This window comes from Humulus lupulus, chromosome 6 (genome assembly GCF_963169125.1).
Source record: "Humulus lupulus chromosome 6, drHumLupu1.1, whole genome shotgun sequence".
NCBI lineage: Eukaryota > Viridiplantae > Streptophyta > Magnoliopsida > Rosales > Cannabaceae > Humulus > Humulus lupulus.
In genome coordinates, this window is record NC_084798.1 from 145,709,272 (window position 1) to 145,724,193 (window position 14,922).

The window sequence follows — 14,922 nt, forward strand, 5'->3', positions numbered from 1 at the left end:
TCCTCATCATGCTCTATCATCCAGCCTCGAGATATGCCATCAACCATGGAGATAAGTCAATCCATGGCCCAAACGCCAACTGAAGCTCCATACGGAAGTCGTCCCACGTGATGCGAACCATCTGCCAACATCGGTGGCGGAACGACACCTGCACTGCACCTCTCAAACAAGTGCTAGCAAACTGCGCTCTCTGTCGCTCGGGTGTGTTGGCCCTATCGAAAACCTCAGCCATGTACTGCGTCCATCACCAAACGGCACGCTGATGTTGCTGATCATACTCGAAGTGTTGAGGATTCTCATTGTGAATTAAACCATAATAGTCAACCTTAGGTGTAGGGATCATGGGTAGGTTCTCTATCACAAGGTCTTATATCTCTGGTATATCAGCCATAACCTACAATTTATAAGATTGAGGTAAAATAAAAGAAAGTAAAGGAAATAGATATAAAAAGACAGTACTTACAGTGAGTGTCGGTCTATCATCCAGAATGTACATGTGGGTTTTTCTACAGAATCGGCTCAACTCGAGCTCTGATAACAACTGTAACATCCCATAAAATATCTTAACATAATTTGTAAAAAAAACATAACCGTTTTCTTAAAATAAGGTAACCAAAAAGCCATATAAAAAAAACTTTTCAAAACATGCAATAGTTCGGAAGTATGCACATACTTAAAAGTGAATTATGATGCCATAATTTTAAATCATTCAACGAGCCCAAAATAAACTATTAGTTATCATAGGGGTTCTAATCCCCAAAACATAAATTCCCAAAAGGTCGGCCCACATGTACATCCTCACATATATACTCCAACGCTCACTGATCCATTTTTCCTTTGACCTTAGCTACAACACAAAGCAACTAGGTCAGCGAAACGCTTAGTAAGAACAACTTGACAAACATAAACAGAGCAAGAACTTAACTAACTGTAACTAGGCAGATAATCAACCAAGAATAGGATTCTGATGATACCGAACCCTAACATACAATTTAAGAACGTGCGAACGTTCTCGCAAACTTATGGTCATGCCTCATAAAAAAAAATTATACCCTAAAAGTATACCTGCACGAAGAAAATCCCAGAGCATACAAACAGTCTTAATTGGTAACATACGTACTTACTTACTCAGTCGTGTCATAACATACATACTTGCTTATGTTAGGAGTATCTCCTAAAAGCATGTAAAAGACATTTATTATTTCAATGAATAAATAAATACAATGGTCTATTATTGTTATATTTAGATTATTAAATTATTGTTTGAATAATTTTTGTAAATATCAGAAAAATTCCATATTCATTATTGAGGATGTGATCTTGTATTAGTACGAGAAAATTAAGATCACATGAATGAATAAAAATAGTAAACAAAAAATTGAAGTTATGGAATTCTTTAATTGGGGTTGTAAGTACGGTTTACTGAGTATCATGTTGATACAAATTATCTAGATTCAGATTATTGATTTGGTAAGACATCTCGGTAAAGGTGCTTTATATAATATGTTTATATATGACAAGGACCGATATGAATAAAAGTCTTTATCCAAAAACCATTTAATAATACAGATTTATAATTCATATCATAATTGATGATCATTTATAGATCAACCTAAATCCTGAGTGTTCATGAACTCCTGTTTATGTTTATTAAATCTTTTGATTCATTCGTTAAGGTCTCTTCATAGAATGAGGCTAATGACTTTTGTTTTGGAGATTTAATATCATGGATGGCTTGGAACATGTATCAACAATACGGAATCTAATCTTTCGTAACATATCATATATTAGTTCCCTTAAGGGTTAATTCAGGAATGGAATGATTTTGAGCTCAAATCTGTAATTAGATAATAGATTAATTGTTCACTAGTGAATTAATGGTACTTAAGGAATAAGAAGTAATTTAGAAAGGTAAAATGGTAATTCTTCCATTCTAATTTATGAACTAATTAATTAGAGGGTTGAACTATTGTAAGATGGTTATATCAATGTACAACTTAAAATAAGATTTCTGTAAAAGTATATCTATAACATAAAGAGTTAAATTCTGCATTTATAGTGGTGAAATATTAGAAGTAATAAATTAAATATAATGATTAAAGACTTTAATTATTTAGTTTAATTTATTGGAGCTTAATGTTATAGGTCCATTGTCCCCGAAATGGCTCAAACAAACACTGACAAAGATAAATACAAAAATGGGCGAAAGGACTTATTTGATAAGTAAAATATTTTTCTAACTAAACATAATTATTGTATAATTTTGTGTAATTAATTAATTATTTGATTTAACAAAAATATAATTAATTTTTAATTTATTTATTTATGGGATTTTTTGGTATCTAAATAATGATGAAAATTGGGAAAAATCACATGCCCTCCCTGACATGAGGTGGGCGTGTGGCACAGTGCACAGTCACTGTGCTACACGCACACGAAGGTTCTAGAAAGATCTTGGTTTAACAATTTTAGTTAATTAAATATTAAATAAATAATGTGATATTTTAATATGATTAACATATTATTATTTTAAAAAAAAATCTGATAATTGATTAGTTAATTTTAAATTGTTTAAAATAACTAATATTATTTATGTTTAATATATTAAATATAGGAGATCATTTTTTTTTTCAGAGCGAGATTTTTCAGTGATAGAAAATATATCGTGAAATCTCCATGAGAGAAAGAGAACAGTGTTACAAGCATAGGTGACTGTTCTTCACAAATTTAAGTCCAAACTTTATCAGATCTCATGTGTTGAGAAAATCTGATAAATAGATCTTGCCTATTGTTTTGTATAACGAGCCCACACTCGTTGTTTGTGTGTTGAGAACATTTTGGAAGATCCTGGTGTGAGATCTCAAGGATTTTTGTCGTACAAAAAGATAGCAGCAAGGAAAGACTTAAGGTAATTATCTATTCATCTCTCTGATTCAATATATATGTATGTGAAGAAGAAGATCTAGACATCTTGTGGGGTTAAATTAACAATTTTGATTGTTGTTCCGCTGCGTATAATCTCTGATTTGATCTATAAAAACCGACAAAGTGTACCAGAGCCATCTTCACATACATATATATATATTGAATATGTGTGGGTTTAGTTTTATGCATTTATTAATTTATGATGAATGAATGGATGGCTTAATGTGATTGAATGCATGGGAATGTTGAATCGTTAATTGTATGGTGTTTTTGAGTTAGGATATGTTTATGATTAGATCATTGTGTAAGTCATTAAGGGGCATAGGATTTATGTAATTTTATTTGGTTTTCGACATCATAAAATTGTAAAATTGATGACACAAAGTCAAAACGGAGCCCGGGATTCAGAATTCAGCCACCGTTCCTCCGAGGGCATCCTCCGAGCCGCTGCCGAGGACGTCATACGGACCCGTACGGTTTCGTACGGTGGGCCCTGATAACACTTTCAAGTGCCACGTGTCCCCGTCTTACTGGTCCAGAATTTTTTTTATTTTTCTGAAATTAATTTGTTATTTTTTTTAATTTTTAAAATGTTAAATATCCTATTTATTAGAAATTTGATATTTAAAAAATGAGATATTTTTGTTATCCTAACAACCTTTTTTGAATATCTTATGTAAAAATTTATTTTTCAAAATAGCATATTTTAATTAAATTTATTTATGTTTTTTAATTAAAAGTTGTATTAATTAGAAGGAAAATAAAATTATGATTATTTAAAAGTATTGTTTCAATTAATCAAGATAATTAGAAAATGATTTTCTTATTATCATTCTAGACCAATGACACATATCCTATCGAAAGTAAAGTGAAGAAGCCCAATGGAGATCTAGGCGGTTTTTTATTTTATTTTAATTTTATAAAGAGGTTGTAAAATTAGAAATACCGAAGAGCACCGAGTTCAACATTTATTGTTTATTTATTTAAATAATTATTTTCATGTGATTGATAATATGTTCATGCATTTTGTGCCATACATAAAAAAACCCACACAGTTATTATCATGCATCTCATTGGTAGAAACATGATTATTAGGATTGTCCTATATGTTTATATGATTTGTTTTGCGAAACCAATTGCATATAAATTACTTAGTTTTATTCTTTGAAAACCTGGTAAAAGATCACACTGTTTTTTTAAGTCTTTATGACTTAATTTCTTTAAACCAACACTATTTTAAAATTGTTTTTTAGTAAAGTCTAGATGAACATAATTTGTAATTTGAAATTGGATATTGACCTAGAAACTCGCTTTCTATCCAATTTTTATTATGTTCATAAAGTTTAAAGAATCTATAATTAATTAAGTTAAAAACACTTATTTCAAAATAGTGAGTGGGAGAGGGTTGATAACTCAACATAACCCGTGGTCTCCATTATTAATATAACACCGTGAGATATGAATAGCGCCTCGCGACGGCTTTGTTTCCGTCCCCCTAAGGAAGGTGTCTAGACATGTCAATACCAAGGTTATATTTCTTACACAGATAGGAAGTAATGATGTATTTTAGGTTTGACTGACCCTAAGGTGTCCTAAGTTAAGTCATGAACTTCGAAATAATGGGTTACACTCACAAAGTTATGATTAAGCTTTTGCAGTGGATAATCATAACTTGACCAAACTAAGTGGTACTTTAATGTTTAAAAGAGAAAATAATGAGTTATTTTAAGTTTTAAACAATAAAGATAAGAATGTCTTATAAATTCTCTAAGATTAATTTGACTGGCCCTAAGGTGGCACTTTAATTGTTAGAAAGTTTTATCATGGAAATTAAAATTTTATTTTATGTGTTTTAATTGTGCTCATGCATCACGTTTAATTTCTGAAACTTTGATATTTATTTATTTTTCTAAATATAATAATAATATTTGTATTTTTTATTTTATTCAGAATATGTCTATCTCTGGTAATCCAATCACTACTTTAATCGCACAAGAAAAATTAACTAGTGATAACTTCACAAAATGGAAATCAAATATGAATTTGTTGTTGGTTAGCGAAAACCACAAGTTTCTCCTAAATGAGGAATGTCCTGAAGAACCTGGCGCCACTGCCCCGAAACATGTTTGGGACAAATATGATGCATGGATTCAATCAAATAACAAAGCTAAGTGCTATATGCTTGTAAGCAGGAGTGATGTCTTACGAACAAAGCATGAATCCATACTACTTTTGAGATACTAGAATCTCTTAAGGAAATGTTTGGGCGCCCATCTGATCAAAGTCGTCATGAGGCTACTAGTGTTGGAAAAAGCTTATACAAGATCTTTATTTATTTTCATGTATATCTAATATTAAACAAATTAATACGAGATAGCATAAAACATGTTTCTAAAATTGAATTAAAAGAGAAACAAAAATAGAATACTTACCGTATACGCAGCGGAATTAAAGAGTCCTTCCTTCAGTTTCTCTAACTCTTGTATCCTCTCCGTCGCAGAGTATTATCAAGAAACTGAATCAATCTTCTATTTTCTTCACGATCTTCCAATGTATCCTTAGAACCACCTAGACTAGTGTGGGCAATTCTCAACACATGAGATAGATATAGAGAGAAGAAGAGAAAATAACAAAGTGGATTAGAAAAGGACTTGTCTTTAGAGAGAATATAAAACTATCAGAAAATCTGACTTGTAACTTCTCTGTCGTCTCTTATATCTTCTCTCTAAGCACTCCTTTTATAGACTCAATTAGGCCATTTAATTTAATTAAAAAATCAATAAAATAACAGCAATTTTGAAGCCCTAGGTCGAAATTATCATGGGCTATAGGCCCGTGAAATTTCCCATTTGATTATAAGCTCATTGGAATTAAAATCAAGGCCTGTATTATTTTCTATTGATTTAATTAATTAAATAATTATTTAAATCCTTTATCAAATTAATTATTTATAATTTGAACCTTGATTTAAATTTATTTATTAATTTAGATACCAATTTATCTTAATTAATAAATCTGCCATAATTTCTCTTTTCTTCTCAAAATTACACAACTCTGTGAAACTATCCAAAATTGACTTGGTCAACTTTGATAATTCTAATTGATGATTAAATCAATTAATTGAGACTCTCTAGATGATTTTATCCAAGGTACAATGGGGACCATGGGCCTATGAAATCAAGCTCCAATAAGTTATCATAAATCTAACAAATAAATTTTCTAACTTATTAATTCCTCGTGACTCCACTATAGACTTGGAATTGCACTCTTGAATTCATAGAACGCTCTATAACAAATATAGATACGCTATTAATTATCCATTGTTACAACCATAATTGTCACTCAATCCTCTATAGACGGTCTACAATGAGACAGGACTAAAATACCGTTTTACCCCTCATTGTATTTTATCCTTAAAACACTTCGTTCCTTGTAAATGATATTTCAGTAAACTAATTTAATTACTGAAATGAGATCTCTATCATTTAACACCTTGAACCAAACTAAAAGGAAACCATCGTTTCACTTCTTCATCAGAAGCTATAGATGTTCATATCTATGATTAACACTCCCACTCAATTATACTACCGAGTTCCCAAGATGTAAGTATGGGCTAGTCCGTAGGGTAAGCTGGTAACGAACAAGTCAAAGAACTCAAATAATACAATCAGTTAGAATACTAACCACTCAGAATTGAGATTGAATTGACCTATGGTCAACTATATGATATGACTAGAATAGATAATAACGGCATGTTTACTTATCTTATCAACTGTCAATATCGGTCCTGTCTAGTGTAATAAATATGAACATATAATCATATTTATATTCCACTGTGATTACGTCACTATAAATAAGATTAGCTATATGCTCGAGATTTAATAGAAGTTTATATTAAACAAATAATCATGAAAATAAAACATGTGAGCAAAGTGATTGACCAAGTCAAAAAATGATTTCTATTATTTTATTGATAATAAAATGAGATTACAAAGAATTTGAGTTTTAATTAGGGCATAAAACCCCAACAACTAGAACCTACATGAATGCTAAGATGAAGAAAGGTCAATCTGTGCGTGAGCATGTCTTGAACATGATCAGTGTACTCCATGAAGCTGAGACGCACGGAGCAGTCATGGATGAAAAGACACAAGTAAGCATTATACTTGAGTCTTTAACTCCTACTTTTTCTACATTCACAAGAAATTATGTCATGAACGAATTAGAATTTAACATGACACAATTGTTGAATGAATTACAAACTTTTGAGTCTTTGAACAAGAAAATCTCAAGTCAGGTTGAAGCAAATGTTGTTGAAGCCAAACCATCTTCTTCTAAGAAGAAAAGGAAAAGCAATAACAATGACTGAAAACCTAAAAAGGACAATCCAAAAAAGACAAAGAAGTCATCCAAGGCACCCAAGAACAAAAAGACAATGACCCCAAACAAAAGGCACCCTAAGGAAAGTGTTTCCATTGTACTATCAACGATCATTGGAAGAGAAACTGTCCAAAGTATCTCGCCGAGCTGAAAGAGAAAAAGAAAGGTAAATTAGATTTACTTGTACCTGAAGCTTGTATGGTGGAACATGATAAATCATCATGGATAGTTGATTCTGGTTCCACTAACCATGTTTGTTCTTGCTTGCAGATGCTTGAGTCCGCAAAGCAGTTGGAGCAAGGAGAGATGACTATGAGAGTGGGAAGTGGAGCATTTGTTTCAGCTAAAGCATGTGGAACAGTCCGTTTAAATTTTAAGAACAATTTTCTAGTTTTGAATAAAGTTCTCTTTATTCCTGAAATTACTAGAAACATTATTTCTTTATCTTTGTTACATGAACAAAATTTTGGCATTTCTTTTTATAATAATGTGATTTTTATTTTGAAGAATGGAAACAATATTTTTCTTGCAAAACAAAAAGACGGACTGTACATGCAAAACAAAAAGACGGACTATACATAAGATCATGAAAAATCGCTCAATAATTCTGAATTATTTAAAGTAGCTAATCCACAAAGTAACCAAAGACAAAAGTTTTCTAAGGAAAATGACACGTATCTTTGGCACTTAAGGTTAGGTCATATTAGTCTGGATAGGATAAACCGATTAACTAAAGATGGACCTTTGAGGGAACTAACAGTTGGAACCCTACCGGTTTGTGAATCTTGTTTGGAAGGAAAATTGACAAAATGACCTTTCACTTCAAAGGGAAATAAAGCCAAAGAACAACTAGAGCTTATACATAGTGATGTATGTGGTCCAATTAACATTCAAGCTCGAGGTGGTTATGAATATTTTGTCACATTTACTGACGATTATTCTAGATACAATCATGTTTACCTAATGCTTAAGAAGTCTGAAACTTTTGATAGGTTTAAAGACTTCAAAGCCTTCGTTGGGAAGCAATTCGGTAAATCTTTAAAGACACTCCGATCTAACCACGGTGGTGACTATTTGGATTCTGAATTCAAAGATTTCTTGCTGGAGCATGGTATTCTATCCCAACTCACAGCACCTGGAACACCACAACAAAACAGAGTTTCGGAGAGAAGAAACCAGACCATGTTGGACATGGTCAGGTATATGTTAAGCTACTCTTCACTTCCCTTATCATTTTGGGGATATGCACTTTAAACAGCTAATTACATTTTGAATGTAGTTCCCTTTAAATCTGTGACAAAGACACCACTAGAATTATGGAATGGAAATAAACCTAGTTTATGACATTTCCGTATTTGGGGTTGTCTTGCTCATGTGCTAAGACCTAAATCTGGAAAACTAGATTCAAGGTCTAAAGTGTGTATATTTGTGGGCTATGCTCCAGAAACAAGAGGTGGATACTGAAAAGGATGATCCATTGACTTTTAAAGAAGCAATGGAAAACCATGATGTTGATAAGTGGCAAGTTGCCATGAATCAATAAATGGAATCAATGTATCCCAATTCAGTCTGGGAACTTGTAGATCTGCCTGACAATGTTAAAGCCATTGGATGTAAGTGGATCTACAAGAAGAAAAGGGGTACGGATGGAAAGGTAGAGACTTATAAAGCAAGGCTTGTGGACAAAGGCTACACACAGAGAGAAGGTGTAGATTATGAAGAAACATTTTCTCCTGTGGCCATGCTTAAGTCCATTCACATAATTTTATCCATAGCTGCATCTATGATTACGAGATCTGGCAAATGGACGTCAGGACAGCCGTTCTAAATGGCGAACTTGATGAAACCATATATATGGAACAACCAGAAGGGTTTATTAAGAAGGATCAAGATCAAAAGATTTGCAAGTTGTTAAAATCCATATATGGATTGAAACAAGCATCAAGATCTTGGAACATAACATTTGATGGAACTATCAAAACAAATGGCTTCGAACAAAATGTTGACGAAGCATGTGTTTATAAATACACAAAGGGAAAGTTGTGGTTTTCTTAGTTCTTTACATTGATGATATCCTACTCATTGGGAATGATGTAGAGACATTATCAAATGTAAATAAATGGTTGGCTGACAAATTCCAAATGAAAGATTTGGGAGAAGCGAGCTATGTTCTAGGCATTAAAATTCTAAGAGATAGAAAGAACAAGGTCTTGGCACTTTCACAAGAAAATTATATTGATAAAGTGCTTGAAAGATTCTCTATGGAAAATTCCAAAAACGGTCAATTGCCGACCAGACATGGAATTACTCTTTGCAAAGATAAGTGTCCAAAGACACCACAAGAGCAAGAGGACATGAGAAAGTATCCCTATGCATCAGTTTTAGGGAGCCTAATGTATGCAATGTTATATACTAGACATGACATATGTTATGCAGTAGGGATTGTCAGTCAAATCAAGGTTTGGAACACTGGATTGTGGTGAAACATATTCTCAAGTTTCTCAGGAGAATGAGGAACTATATGCTAGTATATTAGGGTAGTGACCTTGAACCTACTAGATACACTGACTTAGATTTTCAATCAGACAAAGATAGTAGAAAATCTACTTCCGGGTCAGTATTCACTCTTGGTGGTGGAGCAGTTGTTTGGAGAAGCATTAAGCAAGCCAATATAGCTGATTCAACCATAGAAGCTGAATACATAGCAACTTGTGAAGCAGTTTGGCTGAAAAAGTTATACACGGATCTGGAAGTGGTTCCAGAAGTGAAGAAACCACTTGTTCTTTACTGTGACAACAGTGGAGCAGTGGCCAATTCTAAAGAACCAAGAAGCCAGAAGAGGGGAAAGCATATAGAGCGCAAATACAACTTAGTCAGAGAAATCGTACATAGAGGAGATGTGTCCATTATGAAAATCACATCAGAACACAACCTGGTAGACCCGTTTACGAAGACGCTTCCTGCAAAGCAATTCGAGGGTCATGTACGTAATATGGGATTGAGAGAAATGACTTACTTGCTTTAAGTACAAGTGGGAGATTGTTAGGAGTATGTCCTAAAAGCATGTAAAAGACATTTATTATTTCAATGAATAAATAAATACAATGGTATATTATTATTATATTTAGATTATTAATTTATTGTTTGAATAATTTTTGTAAATATTAGAAAAATTCCATATTCATTGTTGAGGATGTGATCTTGTATTAGTATGAGAGAATTAAGATCACATGAATGAATAAAAATAGTCAAAAACAAATTGAAGTTATGGAATTCTTTAATTGGTGTTGTAGGTACGGTTTACTGAGTATCATGTTGATACAAATAATCTAGATTCAGATTATTGATGTGGTAAGACATCTCGGTAAATGTGCTTTATATAATATGATTATATATGATAAGAACCGATATGAATAAACGTCTTTATCCAAAAACTATTTAATAATAAAGATTTATAATTCATATCATAACTGATGATCATTTATAGATCAACCTAAATCCTGAGTGTTCATGAACTCCTATTTATGTTTATTAAATCTTTTGATTCATTCGTTAAGGTCTCTTCATAGAATGAGACTAATGACTTTTTTTTTGGAGATTTCATATCATGGATGGCTGGAAACATGTATCAACAATAAGGAATCTAATCTTTCCTAACAGATCGTATATTGGTTCCCTTAAGGGTTAATTCTGGAACTGAATGATTTTGAGCTCAAATCTAAAATTAGATTATAGATTAATTGTTCACTAGTGAATTAATGGTACTTAAGGAATAAGAAGTAAATTAGAAATGTAAAATGGTAATTCTTACATTCTAATTTATGAACTAATTAATTAGAGGGTTAAACTATTGTAAGATGGTTATATCAATGCACAACTTAAAATAAGATTTCTGTAAAAGTATATCTATAACATAAATAGTTCAATTCTGAATTTATAGTGGACAAATATCAGAATTAATAAATTAACTATAATGACTAAAGAGTATAATTATTTATTTTTAATTTATTGGAGCTTAATTTTATAGGTCCATGGTCCTCGAAATGGCTCAAACAAACATTGACAAAGATAAATACAAAAATGGGCAAAATGACTTATTTGATAAGTAAAATATTTTTCTATGTACTAAACATAATTATTGTATAATTATGTGTAATTAATTAATTATTTGATTTAACAAAAATATAATTAATTTTGAATTAATTTATTTTTGAAAATTTTCGGTATTTAAATAATGATGAAAATTGGGAAAAATCACATGCCCTCCCTAGCATGAGGTGGGCGTGTAGCCCAGTGCATAGTCACTGTGCTACACGCACAAGAAGGTTCTCAAAGGATCTTAGTTCAACAATTTTAGTTATTTAAATATTAAATAAATAATGAGATATTTTAATATGATTAACATATTATTATTTAAACAAAAATCTGATAACTGATTAGTTAATTTTAAATTTTTTAAAATAACTAATATTATATATTTTTAATATATTGGATATATTAAATATAGGAGATCAATTTTTTTTCAGAGCGAGACTTTTCAGTGATAGAAAATATATCGTGAAATCTCCCTGAGAGAAAGAGAACAGTGTTACAAGCATTGGTCACTGTTCTTCACAAATTTATGTCCAAACTTTACCAGCTCTCATGTGTTGAGAACATTTGATAAATAGATCTTGCGTATTGTTTTGTATAACGAACCCATACTCGTTCAGTGTGTGTTGAGAACATTTTGAAAGATCCTGGTGTGAGATCTCAAGGATTTTTTCCGTACAAAAAGATAGCATCAAGGAAGGACTTGAGGTAATTTTCTATTCATCTATTTGATTCAATATATATATGTATGTGAAGAAGTAGATCTAGAAATCTTGTGGGGTTAAATTAACAATTTTGATTGTTGTTTCGCTGTGTATAATCTCTGATTTGATCTATAAAAACCTACAACGTAGTCATTCGTATCATAACATACATACTTACTTATTGATTCATATCTTAACATACATACTTACTTACTCATTTGCATCTTAACATACATACTTACTTAGGGTTCCGTAGGAACCTTCAACATAGCTTAACATATCTTAACATGGCTTAGCTTAGATTAACATATCTTACTACATCTTAACATATCTTACCATAGCGTCGATGGGTGTAAACTAGTTACATCGGTTACCCAGACTCCTAGGAGAATTCAGCATACTTTCTTAGTCATAGAGATTTGATTCTTAATTTAACTTACTTACGTGTCAGAGAGTTTAACCAGACTCTTATGTCAAGGGTGTTAAGCCGAACTTCTTACATATTGCGGTGGCCAATCGACCGTAGTCACATTGACATCGGTGGCAAACTGGTTTCTCATAGTTCTGGCTAGCCGCAGTTCATAATCGTCGCTGTAGCTAGCCAGACTGCTTACCTTAGTCATGAGTATGTGAACCCTCTAGGACCATGGTCTTGAGTAAACCTTCTAAGACTAGTTCAAATTATTAGCTGATAACTTAGTTATCTAAACTAGTCATTAACGTGTTGTAGCCAAACATATCATAAGTTGTCTTACCTGGATTCCTTAGAGCTTGCTTGTGGAAACCTTCTATCCAGAAGCGAGCCTTCATGCTTAGATAACACTGTAGTGAAACCACACAGTGACTCGGATTAAACTATGGCATATTCTTATAATTAATATTCCACGATATATACATTAACAAAAAAATTTCTCTTAGAGACTCTATACTGACATTTCTCTTATAGTGTATAAGACCAGATTTCACTTTTAATAAATTTGCAGTTTGCTGAGAAAAAAAATTGTCCTTACCGCGACATGCTCTCCGTGCTATGCATTTTAATATTCTATCTCTATAAGACTCTCTCAATCATATTACGCATATTTTGGTTACTAAAAGAAGTTTTAAATGACTCTTTTACAATTTATTACCCGTTGACGATAACACTTTTCGATTTACGGTTTTATAAAACCAAACTCTCATTTTTACCATCTTTAAATCCATAACCTAGGATCTCTATTACGTCATTTTCGAAAAGAAAGGGAAATTGGACCATGAGTTTAGAAAATGGTAAAAATTAATTCTCAATAACCTTATAATAATTTGTGATTTGTTAGATATACAATACTTCAGCTATTTTTTAAAACAACTTTATTTCCAATGTCGAACCTAGCATTTTCACTATTCATTTTAACGTGATAAAAATCCCTCTCTGAACTCATCTAAAAGTTAGGCTCTCTAACCTCAACCCTTTAAAATATCATTCACGTATTATGCGTCCTAATGATGGGAACTAGGCGAAAGCTCACATCAAAAATTCAATTTAGGTTAGGAGAACTAACCTCCCAAAACTCGTTTTTTTTTTTTTTGTTAAGGTTTGAAATTACTATTTTTCCCCATTTTTAGGTAAATTAGAAAATTCACTACTCTTAAACCGTGACATATTTTAATCTAAAATTTTACCACGGCCTTAATACCTATCTTAATAAATTTCTCACCAAGTTTCAAAATTTTTGGAAAGGACAAACCCATTAAACAATTTAATGAAATCTGGGCAGTGCTTGCTGCCCAGGAGTTTTTCTCAGATATTTATGGTTCTTAGAAAATTATTTCTCTTACATCGTAGCCCAGTTTTTTCTAAACTTTTACAAAAATATATAATTATATCTGATTTAGTTTCTCTCTAAATTTCATAATTTTTAGGATGGGGGAACCCATGCAAAAATGTAAAACAATTTGGGCAGTGTTTGCTGCCAAGAAAATTCGCTTCTAGATTATAAGGGCAAATTTTTAAAATCCATTACACTTTAAATATTTTGCATTTTCCTCTAAAAAAATTATGTTATCCTTATACACAGTTAAACTAATATTTTACCAAATTCAATGTCTTTTGGCTTAGTAAAACATGTTCAATATTCAAAACAATCTGGGCAGTGCATGTTGCCCATAAATTTTCCAAATTGCATCTAGATGCCAAAAATTTCATAACTTCGGTTTGAAAAAACCTTTTTTCGATTTTCAAAGCATAAACCACCACTCTTGAACCCTAGAATACAAGATCCATGCCATGCATGGCCATTAAAATTAAATGAATGCATAGTAAAACCCCTTAGGGTTTCGGGTTTGAAGGAAAAAGAGAAGGAAAGAATGTACTAGGTTCGAAACTTACACTTGCCTAGTGTGCTCTTGAGTTTTCTTCCTTCCGTCAATGGAGAATAAGAGCTCTTGCTCCTTGGAGAGAAAAATGGCAGCAATGGAGAGGGAAGAGAGAGCTAGTGTCTGTTTTGGAGAGTGAAATGGAGAGCTATTTTCGTTTTCTTGAGGAAAAAAATGAAATTAAAAGAAGTAATGACTGCAAGTATAAGAGGGAAATGATTGGAGGTTTAGCAAATGGGTGAGGTAGCCTCTTACTCTTCCTAGGGTAGGTGTCATAGACACTTAAGTACACTAGGGCATAGCCTAGCTGCCCATCACACCCTCTCTCCAACGTTAGAAATGACTAAAATGCCCTTGCCCCTTTTAACTCACTTCTAATGCACTCAAGGGCCCTTTGGTAATTTCACTCTCCAATTATAAGCAAATTTCAATCCTATAGTTTTTAAATATCTGAAAGCTAAAATAA